The 22,531-nt window shown below is 41.6% G+C and overlaps 1 protein-coding gene across 1 annotated transcript in view; it reads right to left on the bottom strand.

The window, feature by feature from the left end:
- Positions 1–22,408, bottom strand: part of tbc1d16 (TBC1 domain family, member 16) — a 101,704-nt gene extending 79,296 nt beyond the window's left edge. Inside the window, exon 1 of the mRNA XM_061974365.2 lies at positions 22,240–22,408. The gene's annotated coding sequence lies outside the window, so the exon portion shown is untranslated. The remainder of the gene's footprint in view (positions 1–22,239) is intronic.
- Positions 22,409–22,531: the final 123 nt, after the last annotated feature.

Genomic DNA, 22,531 nt, shown 5'->3' with positions numbered 1-22,531 from the left:
TCACAGCTAACGTTAGCCATGCCGCTACCTCACTCTCTGCTGGGAGAGGACGTATACGTATGTGACGTATGACGTGACAGTATGTGACGTATGACGTGACAGTATGTGACGTATGACGTGACAGTATGTGACGTATGACGTAACAGTATGTGACGTATGACGTGACAGTATGTGACGTATGACGTGACAGTATGTGACGTATGACGTAACAGTATGTGACGTATGACGTGACAGTATGTGAGGTATGTCGTGACAGCATGTGACGTATGACGTGACAGTATGTGAGGTATGTCGTAACAGTATGTGACGTATGACGTGACAGTATGTGACGTGTGTAAGAAGGTGCGCTCGCTGTCTGTGAGAGGGAGACACAGGAAAGAGTGAGAAGAGCCTGTCGTGTAATGCCAGCAGCTAAAAGCAACTGCGTGAGAATTGTGGATGTGTTGAAGGTGTGCTGGAAAATGCGGAACGGAAATTAGGGAGCATCAGAAAAGTGGAATGTATTATTTAAATCGGTGCGTTGGAAAACACGGACTGGAGTTTTTTTTTTTAAACTGGATCTGGATCGGCATTTTCCCATGCCTTGCCGATACGCAATTTTTGGCAAATATCGGCAGCCGATCCGATCCAAATATCGGATCGGGACATCCCTAGCCAATTCTTTTACTTATTAGTTCAAAGACAAGTACCAAGTACAGCAGACCTGGGCAAATTAAGGCCCCGGGGGCCACATGCGGCCCGTCAAACTTTTCAATCTGGCCCGTCGGACATTCCCAAATATTTTTTTTAGATGTTTAAGATGTAAAGTGTAGCTGCCATTATGATGTGCACTCATCTTTTCTAATGACTAAGTCTTCAACTATACTAAGTCTTTCAATGGTTGGAATCTGAGCTTTTGCATGATATACTAGTTACTATGGTCTAGGGATGTCTGCCGATATTTGCCAAAAATTGCGTATCGGCAAGGCATGGGAAAATGCCGATCCAGATCCAGTTTTAAAAAAAACTCCGGTCCGTGTTTTCCAACGCACCGATTTAAATAATACATTCCACTTTTCCGCTGCTCCGTAATTTCCGTTCCGCATTTTCCAGCACACCTTCAACACATCCACAGGTCTGTGGATTCTCACGCAGTTGCTTTTAGCTGCTGGCATTACACGACAGGCTCTTCTCACTCTTTCCTGTGTCTCCCTCTCACAGACAGCAAGCGCACCTTCTTACACGTCACATACTGTCACGTCATACGTCACATACTGTCACGTCATACGTCACATACGTATACGTCCTCCCCGAGCAGAGAGGTGGCAGCATGGCTAACGTTAGCTGTGATGCTAGCGCAGCCGTGCGAGCAACGCTCCCTCTAAGGTGCTCGCCTGTGCAATTGCGCACTGTTTAAGCGTCCTCTGCGCATAGCAAATCTATGCCACGCACAAAATCAAATAAAAAAATAAGCGCATAACAATTTTCGACACGGACACGACAGAGAAAACAGTTTTCGTCATCATTGTTCAAATATTGTGACGTCTGTCGAGACGCTTATCTCCATTTGGTGCCACACGCCCACACCATCAAAATGCCGAGGCAAAAATTTCCACATCAACACCGTATGAAAAAATTAGTGATTTTTTTAGTTGTGATTTCCTTCTCTGCATGAAAGTTTAAAAGTAGCATATATTAATGCAGTATGAAGAAGAATGTTTTAATGTAGACATGCAAGCCTTGAAAGAACATTTTGAAAATCAAGACTACATTTCCTGCAAATGGGTGCATTTCTACCCTATATTTTAACTTTAGATTTATTCTCATATCAAACTCTTTTGGCTGTCTTTTTGACACTTACATCCGGCGCCCCCCTCCACACCCTGGATTATAAATAATGTAAATAATTCAATGTGATTATCTTGTGTGATGACTGTATTATGATGATAGTATATATCTGATAGTATATATCTGTATCATGAATCAATTTAAGTGGACCCCGACTTAAACAAGTTGAAAAACTTATTGGGGTGTTACCATTTAGTGGTCAATTGTACGGAATATGTACTTCACTGTGCAACCTACTAATAAAAGTCTCAATCAATCAATCAAAACACATAGAATCATCATACTGCTGTGATTATATGCATCAAGTGTTCATTCAAGGCTAAGGCAAAATATCGAGATATATATCGTGTATCGCAATATGGCCTTAAAATATCACAATATTAAAAAAAGGCCATATCGCCCAGCCCTAGTTCAATGATGCCATTTCTGCTTGTCATGTATAATTTTGTCTATTTTGTGTTTATCCTTGAATAAACAGGTCAGTTTCTTGTTACCAACCATTGTGTATTATTCAAACTCCCCTAATTCAGCTGGCTAGTTGTTATCAAGAGTACTAAAACCCTTTTCAACATGATTCTGACAACTAAGTAGGCTAAATAACTTTAAACTTTAATACATGCTCGGATAGGCCAGTATCGGTATCGGTCAGTATCGGTATCGGATCGGAAATGCAAAAACAATATCGGTATCGGATCGGAAGTGCAAAAACCTGGATCGGGACATCCCTACTATGGTCATCTAATTAGTTACTATGGTCATCTAATTAGTTACTATGGTAATGTAAGTCACAGCAGCTCAGACGAGGTACCAAGCAGTGTGGGTGGGGAGCGTTTCCACAGAGTGTTTCCAGAGCGAGTCTGAAATGTGGGTGTCAGGGACAGACGTGGAAGGAGATTTTTACAACAAAGTTCTAAAGCTTAGTGATATATCACATATATCAGATTGTAGGTGGGTTTTTTACCCTTCGTTCCTTAAAAAAAAGGTAGAAAAGCGCTATACATGTATAACCCATTTACCATTTTTCGCGTTCATATTTCGCTGTGTTTGTTGCGTTTTTGTTGCGTTTCGCTTGATTGTAATATATGTGGATGGAGAGGGGGTATAGTGACGTTCATATGTTGTCAATATTCAGTGTTTTATCCTTCATAGTTAATATTGTAAATCCCATTCTTTATTTTCATGTACATTCTGGGTGTCTCATTCAGTAAAGAAATGTAAAATTCCATTCTGTTTTTTAAGGCGGTCTGTAAAATAAAAACTTGGCTCTTCCTGAAATGACGGTTAAACATGCCCAACTTGACAGTCAACATAATTTGTACTTCCAGTAACAGATTGTGTTTCCCGTTTCAGCGGTTTAAATCACCCGCCCTGTCCCTGATACCAAAAGGGTAGTCCTGCATCCTTACAAATTTACCATGAAACAGGAAGTACCTTGATATCAAACATGCCCAAATATGGCAAACCACAAGTAATTTATTGTTAGAATAATTATGTATAAGTTATCACACAACTCTTATGCTTAAAAGGCCGTTGCTATAGTTATTATCAATTGTGCTGAAGTTGTACTTTTCTACCTGTGCAAAGGCACAACTTGTAATCTTGCTTCGTGTCAGCAGTTTGTTTCCAGACCCTTCCTGCTGACAGCCAAGGACGGACATCGAGTACCTCAACGCAGACAAAACAGAGACAGGGCGAAATCACGAGTGTCAGCCCATTTCTATTCTGAATAATCACGTATTGTGTCTACTGGGGCTGCTTGCAGCCTCAGTGTGTCATGTGGATGCAACGGAAAGTTGGCTCGGGCGAGACGGGAATGTAAGTACAGTATTTTCCGCACTATAAGGCGCACCTAAAAACCACAAATTTTCTCAAAAGCTGACAGTGCGCCTTATAACCCGGTGCGCTTTATATATGGATAAATATTAAGATTCATTTTCATAAAGTTTCGGTCTCGCAACTACGGTAAACAGCCGCCATCTTTTTTCCCGGTAGAACAGGAAGCGCTTCTTCTTCTACGCAAGCAACCGCCAAGGTAAGCACCCGCCCCCATAGAACAGGAAGCGCTTCTTCTTCTACTGTAAGCAACCACCCGCCCGCGTAGAAGAAGAAAAAGCACGCGGATATTACCGTACGTTTAATTTCCTTTGTGTGTTTACATCTGTAAAGACCACAAAATGGCTCCTACTAAACGACAGGGATCCGGTTCATGAAAAGACGCAATCTCTCCATCCGCACACGGATTACTATTTCACAGCAACTGATATTCCTGTGAACCGCACTGTGGATACAACGGGAGCACGTACGGTGAATATTCGCACCACAGGGAATGAGAAGTCATCCTTCACTGTGGTTCTAGCTTGCCATGCTAATGGCCAGAAACTTCCACCCATGGTGATATTCAAAAGGAAGACCTTGCCAAAAGAGACCTTTCCAGCCGGCGTCATCATAAAAGCTAACTCGAAGGGATGGATGAAGAAAAGATGAGCGAGTGGTTAAGGTAAGTTTAAGTTTACGCGAAGAGGCCGGGTGGCTTTTTTCACGCAGCTTCGTCCATGTTGATATACGACTCCATGCGCGCCCACATCACGCTGGTTTTAATATATTATTAAAGTTTGACTGACCTATTTGACTGTTTTTTTGACATTCCTTTAGCGCAGTTAGATGCGGCTTACAACACGGGGCGGCTTATAGGTGGACAAAGTTTTGAAATATGCCGTTCATTGAAGGCGCGGCTTATAACCCAGGGCGCCTTATGGTGCGGAAAATACGGTACATTTTTTATTTAAAGACTATAAATACAAAAAAAAAGGATCAAACAAAAAGCGCGCACAGAGGCGGAGAATAAACTATGAAACCAAAAGACTATAGCAAAAAAGTACAAATGAAAAGCACGCACAGTGGCGGGAGAACAAACTATGAAAAACAAAAAGACTATAAACATGGAACAAAAACTTACTATGACAAGGGACATGAAGCAGGATCTTAGAGGATGAAGAGTGTACAGAAGCATAAACGTGGTGATGTCGTCAGGACGAACAACAGAAAATGAAAAGCTTAAATAACACGGACATGATAAACGAAAACAGGTGCGTGACTCAAAACGTGAAACAGGTGCGTGACGTGACAGGTGAAAACGAATGGGTTGCTATGGTGACAAACAAGAGTGCACAATGAGTCCAAACGTGGAACAGGTGAAACTAATGGGTAATCATGCAAACAAGACAAGGGAGTGAAAAGCCAGAAACTAAACAAAACATGACTTAAAACAAAACATGATTACACAGACATGACACAGTGATGTTAACTCGGGACCTCTTGAATAAATAGAGGAGCACGTGGGACTGTACCTTGGAGCGTAGGGTGAAACCGTAACTGAGTGTGCAGCCCAATACGTCTCTCCTCATGAGCAAAATTCAACTCTGTCTCTGCGTGATTCCTTCTTCTTGTCTTGTGTAATAGATAGTTCGGTGTTTGAACCTGATAATTATATAATAATACATAATCATTCATAATTATTATAAATTATCAATTGTGTGATAACTTATACATAATTATTCTAACATTTATAGTAGAATTGTTTGGAATTAGCCACTAAATATGGTTTTGTTGACAATTCAGCCTTGAAGGAGGCCTATGCACAAATATCCTGAGCTGGTCCTTGATTGTGACATATTCTCTCCTGCTCTTTTATCTTAAGGTTATTTTGGTCTGCAGACTCTGATAGCCCACTGGGGTCAGGTGGACAGACTGGCACCTTCTTTCTGCAGTAGTCTGGATCTGAGGGAGGACCTTTTTCTCCCCTGTCAAAAAAAGTTGAATTTGACACCAAACCCGTGGAAACTGACTACTTCAGCTACAAAGTTTCACCTGGGAAGGAGGGTTAAATTAGCTGCCACGCCGATGTTTGAGTAATAAAAAACTAGGGAGAAGGAAGGGAGAGATCTTTCTTTTCCGCAGGGAGAAAAAGTTAACAAAGAAGCGAGAAAAACATGTTTTAACGTACAGTGTTGGCTTACTATGACTCAACAGTGGATGGGCAGGTATCCTTGACATAATGTGTCTTCAATCCCTCAACTGAATCGAATCTGATCTAAAGCCAAAATGTTTTGTACTTCTGTGTCTCTATTTGGTAATAATCTATTTATTTTAACATTTAAAGGCCTACTGAAAGCCACTACTACCGACCACGCAGTCTGATAGTTTATATATCAATGATGAAATCTTAACATTGCAACACATGCCAATACGGCCGGGTTAGTTTTAAGGCTGAAACGACGCGTCGACGTAGTCGACGTCATCGGTTACGTAAATACGTCGACGCCGTTTTTGTGCGTCGGCGCGTCGCATATTTACGTCACACTACTTTACTGTCATGGCGGAGCGCAAAGCAGACGATGCGAGCGAGGGGAAAAAAGCACGCCAAAAGTCGTCAAAAGTGTGGGAGTATTTCAATAAACGGCCTAATAATGTTGTTGTATGCACACTGTGTCGAGCGGAAATGGCCTATCATAGCAGCACAACGGCTATGAACGAACATTTGAAAAGAAAACCCCCGACAGCGTTCTTGCCATCACCATCAACAAGTCAATCGTCCGCGTGCGTATACGTTGTCATTATTACACAAAAACATGAATGTGTCATTTGTATCTGCGTTGTAAATTCATAAACTAAAGCACCGTTTCGCTCTGAGAGGCGCGTTTGGCGTGCCTGTTCAGTGTTTACAAAGACGCGCTCCTCTTTAACGCTGTGGAGAGGCGGCGAGCGAGCGGCGAGGCGGGGCGCGCCGGGAGCGACGCCGCAATCGTGCCCAGGTGCGCGATCCGCGCAGTTGGAAGAGAAAAGACTTTGTGTAAAATTAAAAGATTGTAAACCTGGCAAAGCCGTCTGGCGTTCAGTCTGTCGGTCCTGAAAGAACCCCACGGCACAAGACGTGTCACAAACGCTAACGTTAATTAGTTGTGCAAATACCTTTTACAACATTAACAGTTACATATACTATGTACAAACCAACAATTAACTTTCACTTTAATCATACTATCATTGTTGTGTTATTAAGCAAAATAAGCAATACTTTTACTTTTGTTGAAATGTTTACACTGTACACTTTTTTGTATTGGATGTTTAGCTTTATTTTTGCACATTTTAGCAAATAAGCAATACTTTTACTTTTGTTGAAATGTTTACACTTGTTACAGAATATTTCCGTTTTGCACTTTTTTTGTATTGGATGTTTATCTTTATTTTTGCACATTTTAAAGCAAAATAAGCAATACTTTTACTTTTGAAATGCTTATACTATTCCAGAATATTACGATTTGCACTGGATGTTTACTTTTATATTTGCACATTAAAAAGCAAATAAGCTACTTTTAATTTTGTTAAATGTTAAAAGTTTTAAATGTTTACATTGTTACAGAATATTTTGTCATGTTGTTGTCAATGTTGACTGACTAGTGAAGATACTTTTTTTTTTGTAAATAAAAGCCATGCCTTTTGAAAAAACTGGCCTACATTTATTTTTTCCTCTTCATTTTAAATTTAAAAAAAAATCGGTAAAAGGAAAAATAATCTATAGATTAATCGAAAAAATAATCTATAGATTAACCGATTAATCGAAAAAATAATCTATAGAAAAATAATCGTTAGCTGCAGCCCTAGTTAGTTTACTAAAGTGCAATTTTAAATTTTGCGCGTAATATCCTGCTGAAAACGTCTCGGTATGATGACGTCAGCGCGTGACGTCACGGATTGTGGAGGACATTTTGGGACAGCATGGTGGCCAGCTATTAAGTCGTCTGTTTTCATCGCAAAATTCCACAGTATTCTGGACATCTGTGTTGCAATTTGTTCAATGAACAATGGAGACGGCCAAGGAGAAAGCTGTAGGTGGGAAGCGGTGTATTGCGGGCGGCTGCAGCAACACAAACACAGCCGGTGTTTCATTGTTTACATTCCCGGAAGATGACAGTCAAGCTTTACCAATGGCCTGTGGAGAACTGGGACAACAGAGACTCTTACCAGGAGGACTTTGAGTTGGATGCGCAGACGCGGTACCGTGAGTACGCATGCAGCTGCGGCTTCCAAACATTTGATCGCTTGCCCGTACGTAACTTTGGGGACTTTGGGGAAATATATGTGCTGTATGAACTTTGGGGAGGTGAACGGTACTTTGGGCTGTGGGATTGAGTGTGTTGTGCAGGTGTTTGAGTTGTATTGGCGGGTTATATGGACGGGAGGTGTTTGTTATGCGGGATTAATTTGTGGCATATTAAATATAAGCCTGGTTGTGTTGTGGCTAATAGAGTATATATATGTCGTGTGTTTATTTACTGTTTTAGTCATTCCCAGCTGAATATCAGGTCCCACCCGCCTCTCACAGCATCTTCCCTATCTGAATCGCTCCCACTGCCCTCTAGTCCTTCACTCTCACTTTCCTCATCCACAAATCTTTCATCCTCGCTCAAATTAATGGGGAAATCGTCGCTTTCTCGGTCCGAATCGCTCTCGCTGCTGGTGGTCATGATTGTAAACAATGTGCAGATGTGAGGAGCTCCACAACCTGTAACGTCACGCTACTCGTCTGCTACTTCCGGTACAGGCAAGGCTTTTTTTTATCAGCGACCAAAAGTTGCGAACTTTATCGTCGATGTTCCCTACTAAATCCTTTCAGCAAAAATATGGCAATATTGCGAAATGATCAAGTATGACACATAGAATGGACCTGCTATCCCCGTTTAAATAAGAAAATCGCATTTCAGTAGGCCTTTAACATTGATAACTATGCTGTCCAGTTGTTATATTTTCTTTTCTTACACTTCTGAGTCCCTTTTGCCAATATGCATTCATTTTAGTTTGTCCTAAGTATTTTGCCGTAATAGGAAAGTAGTCTTTACCATTTGGTTGAATGCTCCTAGCTTGTCTTTTCTTGAGCCTGGGGATGTAACCATAAATGGTAATAATGGTAACTGCGGTAAAACTCCAGGCGGTTAGTATCACCACTTTAAATAAGATGATGGAAAAATTGTGATTGATAACTGCACTTGGATAAATTCACGGACAAACTGGCACTAGCTCATTATTTAAATGCCAACATGAAAACAAGAGACAATGACGTCTTTCCTCATTAAGAATTCCATCCATCTTCTTCCGCTTATCCGAGGTCGGGTCGCGGGGGCAGCAGCTTAAGCAGGGAAGCCCAGACTTCCCTCTCCCCAGCCACTTCGTCCAGCTCTTCCCGGGGGATCCCGAGGCGTTCCCAGGCCAGCCGGGAGAGATAGTCTTCCCAGCGTGTCCTGGGTCTTCCCCGTGGCCTCCTACCGGTCGGACATGCCTGAAACACCTTCCTAAGGAGGCGTTCGGGTGGCATCCTGACCAGATGCCCGAACCACCTCATCTGGCTCCTCTCGATGTGGAGGAGCAGCGGCTTTACTTTGAGCTCCCCCCGGATGACAGAGCTTCTCACCCTATCTCTAAGGGAGAGCCCCGCCACTCGGCGGAGGAAACTCATTTCGGCCGCTTGTACCCGTGATCTTGTCCTTTCGGTCATGACCCAAAGCTCATGACCATAGGTGAGGATGGGAACGTAGATCGACCGGTAAATCGAGAGCTTTGCCTTCCGGCTCAGCTCCTTCTTCACCACAACGGATCGATACACCGTCCGCATTACTGAAGACGCCGCACCGATCCGCCTGTCGATCTCACGATCCACTCCTCCCCCACTCGTGAACAAGACTCCGAGGTACTTGAACTCCTCTACTTGGGGCAAGATCTCCTCCCCAACCCGGAGATGGCACTCCACCCTTTTCCTGGAGAGAACCATGGACTCGGACTTGGAGGTGCTGATTCCCATCCCAGTCGCTTCACACTCGGCTGCGAACCGATCCAGTGAGAGCTGAAGATCTTGGCCGGAGGAAGCCATCAGGACCACATAATCTGCAAATAGCAGAGACCTAATCCTGCAGCCATCAAACCAGATACCCTCAACGCCCTGACTGCGCCTAGAAATTCTGTCCATAAAAGTTATGAACAGAATCGGTGACAAAGGGCAGCCTTGGCGGAGTCCAACCCTCACTGGAAACGTGTCCGACTTACTGCCGGCAATGCGGACCAAGCTCTGACACTGATCATACAGGGAGCGAACTGCCACAATAAGACAGTCCGTTACCCCATACTCTCTGAGCACTCCCCACAGGACTTCCCGGGGTACACGGTCGAATGCCTTCTCCAAGTCCACAAAGCACATGTAGACTGGTTGGGCAAACTCCCATGCACCCTCAAGGACCCTGCCGAGAGTATAGAGCTGGTCCACAGTTCCACGACCAGGACGAAAACCACACTGTTCCTCCTGAATCCGAGGTTCGACTATCCGGCGTAGCCTCCTCTCCAGTACACCTGAATAGACCTTACCGGGAAGGCTGAGGAGTGTGATCCCACGATAGTTGGAACACACCCTCCGGTTCCCCTTCTTAAAGAGAGGAACCACCACCCCGGTCTGCCAATCCATTAAGAATTGACATACCCTAATCTAAACTTATTTAACACATTACTGTCGGATAGGGTTGTAACGGTACGTGTATTTGTATTGAACCGTTTTGGTACGGGGGTTCCGGTTCGGTTCGGAGGTGTACCGAACGAGTTTCCACACGGACATATTAAGTAGCGTAACGCACGTTGTGTAAACAATGCACACCGAGGCACAACACACGGCATGCTAGCAGCTAACGGGCTAGGATAGACTGACCATACGTCCTCTTTTCACCGGACATGTCCTCTTTTGCGGGGCTGTCAGGGCGGAGTTTCTTAAATGCCTCAAATGTCCGGCATTTTGAGTTAGGGTTGCGTGTATTTTCAATGTACGTTCAGGGTTAAGAAGGGGTTAAAAACAAAACAAACAGCAGCATTGGTGAGGGAGGGGCAGAGACAGAGAGAGAGAGAGAGAGTTATGATAAATGCGCATGCGTCGCCAGGCTCTGCTTTTTATCCATAGATTTATCACATTTCATTTTTTATTATCTATAGCAGGGGTGTCAAAAGTGTGCCATTTGCGGCCCACAGCGAATGTTTTAAAGGCCCACGGCACATTCTAAAAATACTATTAAAATAAACAAAAACATAACAAAAGTGAAATAAAAAAGCTTAAAAGGTGAAATGTAATTTAGAAAAAGTTGCAACGTTGACTAATAAAACAAAGCTGTTTTTTTTTTCTTTCAAACTGTCATTGCTCAAAACATAATATTGAATCAAAATCAATGTTATTATGAATTATTGACCCATCCAAGGTTCCCATTACTTCACATCAAATATTCCACTGAGAAAAATATTTTTGGTGGAAGATTTTGCAAATTTGGTAAATAAATAACCCAAAAATTTTAATGTTTTTGTTTTCTTATGTTGGAGGCAGATATTTACATATATCCGTATTTAAGTGTTACTTCTTTTCTTTTCATAATCATATTACAAAACAGCTAGTGTTTTTCTTCCCATTGTGGTCTTTTGGTTGTCTGCAATTACTGTGTGCTTAAACCTTGAGTGAGGAATGTAAGAAAGAGAGATACTCCTTTCTCTTATCTAGCCTTATGTCCAGGTGCGGAGGACAATGGGCATGTGTTTTGGTTGGAGGGACATGACTGAGAGACTTAAGAGGGGAGAGGGTTTTTCAAGGGGGGGCAGACCATCTTGGCGGCGTGATTGAATGTTCTATGCTGGACTGGTCTCAATGTATTTACAAAGCTTTGCAAATATATTACAAAATACCTATTCTGTCTCTGGTGGTTTTTCTACTCAGCTTTAAGTGTCGTAAAGAGCTTGGGAGCGACTTGTGACTTGAATTCCCTGGGAGGAACAACTGGTCCAAAACGCAACAATTACTGTACCGAAAATGAACCGAACCGTGACCTCTAAACCGAGGTATGTACCGAACCGAAATTTTGCTGAACAGAGCAATTATTCTATACTCGAAGGAATATGAGACCGAGGTGTTTAAGGCGCGTTCAAGGACCGCTGAACAGAGTAGGACGCCACACCGCTCACCAGAAATAACATACTTTTTACGCACTTTTTCATTTAAATAAATCTTAAAGTCCTACATACAGTACAAACTATATTAAAAAGTGCAATATTATAAATATTAAAACAGATGCAACACTAAAAAACGATCAGTAAAGTATAAGAAACACAAAATATGCAAAATGGTGTTTTTTCTTAATGTTTTTTTTAGTTATTTGAAAAAAATATAACTTAGTCAAAAGATTTCAGTGCGTATTGTACTTTTTGGGCACATTTAATAATACCGCGATAATGATAACCGCGATCATTTTGATCACAGTACCTGTGATATTAACATTTTCATATCGTTACATCCCTCTTTGAGCACTGCAGAGTTGCACTTATTACACACTTGCTGTTTGATTGTAACGTGCATCTCAGTTTTAGTTTGGCGTAGTTTAAATTGCCATGTAAAATCACTGATGCTATATTCAATATAACATTAGCATCGAGCATACTTTAAAAAGTAGAGACTTCCTTTTGGCGCTTTTTATCAGGCATGCTTGCCTTCTTTGCATGTAAAATTTGCCACATTACTGGTATCAAAATATGTTACAGTGAATAATAAAATAGGTGAAATACTGTAGGTGGGAACAGAATCAGTTGGTACCTAAAAAAAGCACTATATTCAGTACCCATTCCTAGTGTCAGAATAATGATGTATATATTATCACACAACTCTTATGCTTGAGGGCCGTTGCTATAGTTATTATCAATTGTGCTGAAGTTGTACTTTTTCTATCTGTGCAAAGTTAGTCGTCTTGTATCAGTGTTTGTTTCCAGAATCGGCCTGCTGACTGCCGAGGGAACATCGAGTGCCGTGGCGCAGACAGAGCTGATACAGGGCGATATCACGAGTGTCAACACATTTGCATTTCATTAATAGTCATACATTGTGTCTAACTGGAGCTGCTGAGATTACCCCTTTCCTTCAGTGGCAGCTTCGGTGATGTAACCAGGGACCTCCCAAATAAATAGAGGAAGCACGTGGTCTGGACTTTACAACGCAGTTTGGATCTGTAACTAGAGTACAGCCCAAAAAAACGTCTCTCCTCAATTGAGCAAAATTTAACTCTGTCTCTGCATGATTCCTTGCTTCTTGTCTGTTTAATAGATGTCATCAGTGTTTGAACCTGACACTAGTCAATCTTCAGAGGTGTAAATATCACACATTCCAATATAAAGTCATTTTCTATAGCAATCTTGTTTTCAACTGTCCCTTCATCTTTGAGGGATTGTCAAGGCTAAAGCAAGCAAACACCCTACGGCATACTTGCCAACCTTGAGACCTCCGATTTCGGGAGGTGGGGGGTGGGGGGTGGGGGGCGTGGTCGGGGGTGGGGCGGGTGCGTGGTTGGGGGCGTGGTTAAGATATATATATAAGAAATACTTGACTTTCAGTGAATTCTAGCAATATATATATTTTATTACATATATATATATATATATATATATATATATATATATATATATATATATATATATATAAATAAAAGAAATACTTGAATTTCAGTGTTCATTTATTTACACATATACACACATCATCTACTCATTGTTGAGTTAAGGGTTGAATTGTCCATCCTTGTTCTATTCTCTGTCACTATTTCAGAACACACACATTATACAAATATACATTATAAAATCAATAAGAAAACGGGAGCTCTAATTTGGGAGTCTGAATTAGGATCAGAAGTTCCTATATAAACATTGCGCACTCACGTCGCCTTTTTGTATTGATTACTGCAGCTGTGCACTGGATTCATTCACAAATACAAACTACAACTCACAAACACTTTAGAGTTAGGCTCCACCATCAGAATGTGTACTTAAACTTATAAAGATCACATGGATATTATTCAGTGAGTTGATTCACCAAAACTAACCTGTTATACAGGAGGAAAAAGCACACAGGACGTTTCAATTGTTCACAGACTGGTCGCGCTCATCAGAATGACAAGACACTTCCGGTCTGCAGGTGATAGCATTCAATTGGGAAGAAACGCCCTACTGCCCCCTACTGACCAATGTGAATACTGATAAATGTGTAATGACAGCTCCAAAAACGAAATCAAAACACAAAATAAAATAAATAAATCAACACAAAAATGTAACACATTATGGGTGGGTCACATATGCATGTACAGTAGATGGCAGTATTGTCCTGTTTAAAAGTGTCACAACATTGCTGTTTACGGCAGACGAACTGCTTTACGGTAGGTAGACGAAAACGTGACTGCTGTTGTTGTGTGTTGTAACCGCGCTGGGAGGACGTTAATGAAACTGCCTAACAATAAACCCACATAAGAAACCAAGAACTCGCCCTCGATCATTAGCTGTTTATATTATGGGAAAGCGGACGTGTGAACAGGCTGTCAACACGTCACTCAGGTCCGCATGGAGCTGGAGGGGGCGTGGCCTCCAGCTCCGCCTGAATTTCGGGAGATTTTCGGGAGAAAATTTGTCCCGGGAGGTTTTCGGGAGAGGCGCTGAATTTCGGGAGTCTCCCGGAAAATCCGGGAGGGTTGGCAAGTATGCCCTACGGATTTTGAATGATGGGCAAAATATCCAACGTCAAATTAATACATTCATTTCTATTGCTCTTTCAGCCATACAAACAGTCCTCAAACTTTGAGTTTCACACGTCACCCTATCAAAATAGTAAGGTATCACAGGTCCGAAGTCAAATCAGCATTTAGTTCATTTCTAGTGCTCTATCAGTCAAATATTCCACATTTGTTTGCATCTCTTTACCAGTCATGCTGGTTAACCAATCTAACGGAATCATTCAATGCCATAGCAAGAACCCGATTGATTTTAAACTAACAGTAGGTACAAGGTGACTGTTGTATCTGCTGTGGACAAGGGTTAAAATCACTCATGACATGTTTGTTTGCAAGGCTCTACCAGTCGTGCTTGTCTGCCAATCTTCCATGGTAAAGCAACCTATTGATTTTGAGCTAGACCCAAAACACAGTAGGTGATGTATCTGTGGCAGTTGCAGATGTCTACCAGCCGGAATTCTTGGCCGATTTTACCTCAAACTTTCAGGGATTGTCCTTCTAAGCCACAGCAATAACCCTATTTATTTTAATGTGGCCCGTTAAGATTTTCAAACCGGCCCGCCGGACGTTCTACATAATTTTTTTTTAGACCTTTAACAACAAAACTGTAGCCGCTATTATGATGTGTAGTGCTGTTTTTAAATTACTGTAAGTCAGGTACTATAGAAAGTCTTTCAATGGTCGAAATCTGCGCTTAATCAAATCCACTATGGACTGGACTCTCAGACTATTAACTAGATCCACTATGGACTGGACTCTCACACTATTAACTAGATCCACTATGGACTGGACTCTCACACTATTAACTAGATCCACTATGGACTGGACTCTCACACTATTATGCTAGATCCACTATGGACTGGACTCTCACACTATTATGTTAGATCCACTATGGACTGGATTCTCACTATTATGTTAGATCCACTATGGACTGGACTCTCACACTATTATGTTAGATCCACTATGGACTGGACTCTCACACTATTAACTAGATCCACTATGGACTGGACTCTCACACTATTGTCTTAGATCCACTATGAACTGGACTCTCACACTATTATGTTAGATCCACTATAGACTGAACTCTCACGCTATTAACTAGATCCACTATGGACTATACTCTCACACTATTATGTTAGATCCACTAAGGACTGGACTCTCACTATTATGTTAGATCCACTATGGACTGGACTCTCACACTATTATGTTAGATCCACTATGGGCTGGACTCTCACAATATTATGTTAGATCCACTATGGACTGGACTCTCACACTATTAACCAAATCCACTATGAACTGGACTCTCACACTATTATGTTAGATCCACTGTGGACTGGACTCTCACACTATTATGTTAGATCCACTATGGACTGGACTCTCACACTATTATGTTAGATCCACTATGGACTGGACTCTCACACTATTAACTAGATCCACAATGGACTGGACTCTCACACTATTATGTTAGATCCACTATGGACTGGACTCTCACACTATTATGTTAGATCCACTATGGACTGGACTCTCACTATTATGTTAGATCCACTATGGACTGGACTCTCACAATATTATGTTAGATCCACTATGGACTGGACTCTCATATTATGTTAGATCCACTGTGGACTGGACTCTCACACTATTATGTTAGATCCACTATGGACTGGACTCTCACACTATTATGTTTAACCCACTATGGACTGGACTCTCACAATATTATGTAAGATCCACTATGGACTGGACTCTCACACAATTATGTTAGATCCACTATGGACTGGACTCTCACAATATTATGTTAGATCCACTATGGACTGGACTCTCACACTATTATGTTATATCCACTATGGACTGGACTCTCACAATATTATGTTAGATCCACTATGGACTGGACTCTCACACTATTATGTTTAACCCACTATGGACTGGACTCTCACAATATTATGTTAGATCCACTATGGACTGGACTCTCACACTATCATGTTAGATCCACTATGGACTGGACTCTCACTATTATGTTAGATCCACTATGGACTAGACTCTCACACTATTATGTTAGATCCACTATGGACTGGACTCTCACACTATTATGTTAGATCCACTATGGACTGGACTCTCACACTATTATGTTAGATCCACTATGGACTGGACTCTCACACTATTATGTTAGATCCACTATGGACTGGACTCTCACACTATTATGTTTAACCCACTATGGACTGGACTCTCACAATATTATGTTAGATCCACTATGGACTGGACTCTCACACTATTATGTTAGATCCACCATGGACTAGACTCTCACACTATTATGTTAGATCCACTATGGACTGGACTCTCACTATTATGTTAGATCCACTATGGACTAGACTCTCACACTATTATGTTTAACCCACTATGGACTGGACTCTCACAATATTAACTAGATCTACTATGGACTGGACTCTCAAACTATTAACTAGATCCACTATGGACTGGACTCTCACACTATTATGTTCGATCCACTATGGACTGGACTCTCACACTATTATGTTAGATCCACTATGGGCTGGACTCTCACAATATTATGTTAGATCCACTATGGACTGGACTCTCACACTATTATGTCAGATCCACTATGGACTGGACTCTCACACTATTATGTAAGATCCACTATAGACTGGACTCTCACACTATTATGTTAGATCCACTATGGGCTGGACTCTCACAATATTATGTTAGATCCACTATGGACTGGACTCTCACACTATTATGTTAGATCCACTATGGACTGGACTCTCACACTATTATGTTAGATCGACTATGGACTGGACTCTCACACTATTATGTTAGATCCACTATGGACTGGACTCTCACTATTATGTTAGATCCACTATGGACTGGACTCTCACACTATTATGTTAGATCCACTATGGACTGGACTCTCACAATATTATGTTAGATCCACTATGGACTAGACTCTCACACTATTATGTTTAACCCACTATGGACTGGACTCTCACAATATTATGTAAGATCCACTACGGACTGGACTCTCACACTATTAGGTTAGATCCACTATGGACTGGACTCTCACACTATTATGTTAGATCCACTATGGACTGGACTCTCACACTATTAACTAGATCCACTATGGACTGGACTCTCACACTATTATGTTAGATCCACTATGGACTAGACTCTCACACTATTATGTTTAACCCACTATGGACTGGACTCTCACAATATTATGTAAGATCCACTATGAACTGGACTCTCACTATTATGTTAGATCCACTATGGACTGGACTCTCAATATTATGTTAGATCCACTATTGACTGGACTCTCACACTATTATGTTAGATCCACTATGGACTGGACTCTCACACTATTATGTTAGATCCACTATGGACTGGACTCTCACATTAATAACTAGATGCACTATGGATTGGACTCTCACACTATTATGTTAGATCCACTATGGACTGGACTCTCACACTATTATGTTAGATCTACTATGGACTGGACTCTCACAATATTATGTTAGATCCACTATGGACTGGACTCTCACACTATTATGTTAGATCCACTATGGACTGGACTCTCACACTATTATGTTAGATCCACTATGGACTGGACTCTCACACTATTAACTAGATCCACTATGGACTGGACTCTCACACTATTATGCTAGATCCACTATGGACTGGACTCTCACACTATCATGTTAGATCCACTATGGACTGGACTCTCACACTATTATGTTAGATCCACTATGGACTGGACTCTCACACTATTAACTAGATCCACTATGGACTGGACTCCCACACTATTATGTTAGATCCACTATGGACTGGACTCTCACACTATTATGTTAGATCCACTATGGACTGGACTCTCTCACTATTATGTTAGATCCACTATGGACTGGACTCTCACACTATTATGTTAGATCCACTATGGACTGGACTCTCACACTATTATGTTAGATCCACTATGGACTGGACTCTCACACTATTAATCAAATCCACTATGGACTGGACTCTCACACTATTAACTAGATCCACTATGGACTGGACTCTCACACTATTATGTTAGACCCACTATGGACTGGACTCTCACACTACTATGTTAGATCCACTATGGACTGGATTCTCACTATTATGTTAGATCCACTATGGACTGGACTGCCACACTATTAACTAGATCAACAATGGACTGGACTCTCACACTATTATGTTAGATCCACTATGGACTGGACACTCACTATTATGTTAGATCCACTATGGACTAGACTCTCACACTATTATGTTTAACCCACTATGGATTGGACTCTCACAATATTATGTTAGATCCACTATGGACTGGACTCTCACAATATTATGTTAGATCCACTATGGACTGGACTCTCACACTATTATGCTAGATCCACTATGAACTGGACTCTCACTATTATGTTAGATCCACTATGGACTGGACTCTCACACTATTATGTTAGATCCACTATGGACTGGACTCTCACACTATTATGTTAGATCCACTATGGACTGGACTCTCACATTATTAACTAGATCCACTATGGATTGGACTCTCACACTATTATGTTAGATCCACTATGGACTGGACTCTCACACTATTATGTTAGATCCACTATGGACTGGACTCTCACACTATTATGTTAGATCCACTATGGACTGGACTCTCACACTATTATGTTAGATCCACTATGGACTGGACTCTCACACTATTATGTTAGATCCACTATGGACTGGACTCTCACACTATCATGTTAGATCCACTATGGACTGGACTCTCACACTATTAATCAAATCCACTATGGACTGGACTCTCACACTATTAACTAGATCCACTATGGACTGGACTCTCACACTATTATGTTAGACCCACTATGGACTGGACTCTCACACTACTATGTTAGATCCACTATGGACTGGATTCTCACTATTATGTTAGATCCACTATGGACTGGACTGCCACACTATTAACTAGATCAACAATGGACTGGACTCTCACACTATTATGTTAGATCCACTATGGACTGGACACTCACTATTATGTTAGATCCACTATGGACTAGACTCTCACACTATTATGTTTAACCCACTATGGACTGGACTCTCACAATATTATGTTAGATCCACTATGGACTGGACTCTCACACTATTAGGTTAGATCCACTATGGACTGGACTCTCTCACTATTATGTTAGATCCACTATGGACTGGACTCTCACACTATTATGTTAGATCCACTATGGACTGGACTCTCACACTATTATGTTAGATCCACTATGGACTGGACTCTCACACTATTAACTAGATCCACTATGGACTGGACTCTCACACTATTATGTTAGATCCACTATGGACTGGACTCTCACACTATTATGTTAGATCCACTATGGACTGGACTCTCACACTATTATGCTAGATCCACTATGAACTGGACTCTCACTATTATATTAGATCCACTATGGACTGGACTCTCACACTATCATGTTAGATCCACTATGGACTGGACTCTCACACTATTATGTTAGATCCACTATGGACTGGACTCTCACACTATTATGCTAGATCCACAACGGACTGGACTCTCACACTATTATGTTAGATCCACTATGGACTGGACTCTCACTATTATGTTAGATCCACTATGGACTAGACTCTCACACTATTATGTTTAACCCACTATGGACTGAACTCTCACGCTATTAACTAGATCCACTATGGACTATACTCTCACACTATTATGTTAGATCCACTATGGACTAGACTCTCACACTATTATGTTAGATCCACTATGGACTGGACTCTCACACTATTATGTTAGATCCACTATGGACTGGACTCTCACACTATTATGTTAGATCCACTATGGACTGGACTCTCACACTATTATGTTAGATCCACTATGGACTGGACTCTCACACTATTTTGTTAGATCCACTATGGACTGGATTCTCACAATATTATGTTAGATCCACTATGGACTGGACTCTCACACTATTATGTTAGATCCACTATGGACTGGACTCTCACACTATTATGTTAGATCCACTATGGACTAGACTCTCACACTATTATGTTTAACCCACTATGGACTGGACTCTCACACTATTATGTTTAACCCACTATGGACTGGACTCTCACACTATTATGTTAGATCCACTATGGACTGGACTCTCACACTATTATGTTAGATCCACTATGGACTGGACTCTCACACTATTATGTTAGATCCACTATGGACTGGACTCTCACACTATTATGTTAGATCCACTATGGACTGGACTCTCACACTATTATGTTAGATCCACTATGGACTGAACTCTCACACTATTATATTAGATCCACTATGGACTGGACTCTCACACTATTATGTTAGATCCACTATGGACTGGACTCTCACACTATTATGTTAGATCCACTACGGATTGGACTCTCACTATTATGTTAGATCCACTATGGACTGGACTCTCACACTATTAACTAGATCCACTATGGACTGGACTCTCACACTATTATGTTAGATCCACTATGGACTGGACTCTCACACTATTATGTTAGATCCACTATGGACTGGACTCTCACACTATTATGCTAGATCCACTATGGACTGGACTCTCACACTATTATGTTAGATCCACTATGGACTGGACTCTCACACTATTATGTTAGATCCACTATGGACTGGACTCTCACAATATTATGTTAGATCCACTATGGACTGGACTCTCACACTATTATGTTAGATCCACTATGTACTGGACTCTCACACTATTATGTTAGATCCACTATGGACTGGACTCTCACACTATTATGTTAGATCCACTATGGACTGGACTCTCACACTATTATGTTAGATCCACTATGGACTGGACTCTCACACTATTATGTTAGATCCACTATGGACTGGACTCTCACACTACTATGTTAGATCCACTATGGACTGGATTCTCACTATTATGTTAGATCCACTATGGACTGGACTGCCACACTATTAACTAGATCAACAATGGACTGGACTCTCACACTATTATGTTAGATCCACTATGGACTGGACTCTCACAATATTATGTTAGATCCACTATAGACTGGACTCTCACAATATTATGTTAGATCCACTATGGACTGGACTCTCACTATTATGTTAGATCCACTATGGACTGGACTCTCACACTATTATGTTAGATCCACTATGGACTGGACTCTCACAATATTATGTTTAACCCACTATGGACTGGACTCTCACAATATTATGTTAGATCCACTATGGACTGGACTCTCACACCATTATGTTAGATCCACTATGGACTGGACTCTCACTATTATGTTAGATCCACTATGGACTGGACTCTCACTATTATGTTAGATCCACTATGGACTGGACTCTCACACTATTAACTAGATCCACTCCACCACGTCCATTGCACCGGTCGCCTAGGGGGGGTCCCCACATCTGCGGTCCCCTCCAAGGTTTCTCATTTGCCTGCTGTGGGTGGAAGATAAAGGGAGACACATGGTATTCATGGCCGGGTGGAGAGGGCTCCATCCTGGACTGTCAGCCAGCCAGCATCCGCCTGCCATACCAGCACAGGCCACACATTGATGGCTCCACTACGGACTCCATCCCACGCATTTCGGTCAAACATATGTTAGTTCATGTTACCTGGCTGGGATATTTGAGTGTGTGTTCGTCTGATAGGCAACTTTTTAAAGAGTGTTAGCGGCATTGCTGCACCTGTGCCGGATGAACTAACCATTGAGTAGCAAGCGGCGTGTAAGGACTACAAGTGCGTGGAGTGCTCACCTTTTATCCCGCCACGAGAGTCTACAGTCCATGGCGAACATCAATGACACCCTGCGCCTTTTTTTTCAGCCTCCGCGGTGAATTAGATCAGCTTTCTTTTTCAAAGGTAGAAGTCTTGTTTGCCTCCCTGTGTGTTATGTCCGTGACGCCACATATTTCACTGCTGCTACCCCGCTTTTTTTAACATGCCACTTTCCCGGATACAATTTCCAAAATAAACCCACAGAGCGTGACAGGATAGTGCCAGACATATGCTTACCTTACCGCCAGTGGTTTTACTTTGAAAGAAACA

Source organism: Nerophis lumbriciformis, linkage group LG22 (genome assembly GCF_033978685.3).
Source record: "Nerophis lumbriciformis linkage group LG22, RoL_Nlum_v2.1, whole genome shotgun sequence".
NCBI classification, from domain to species: domain Eukaryota; kingdom Metazoa; phylum Chordata; class Actinopteri; order Syngnathiformes; family Syngnathidae; genus Nerophis; species Nerophis lumbriciformis.
Note: the sequence above shows the minus strand (reverse complement) of the source record. Positions and strands in the feature narration are given on the sequence as shown.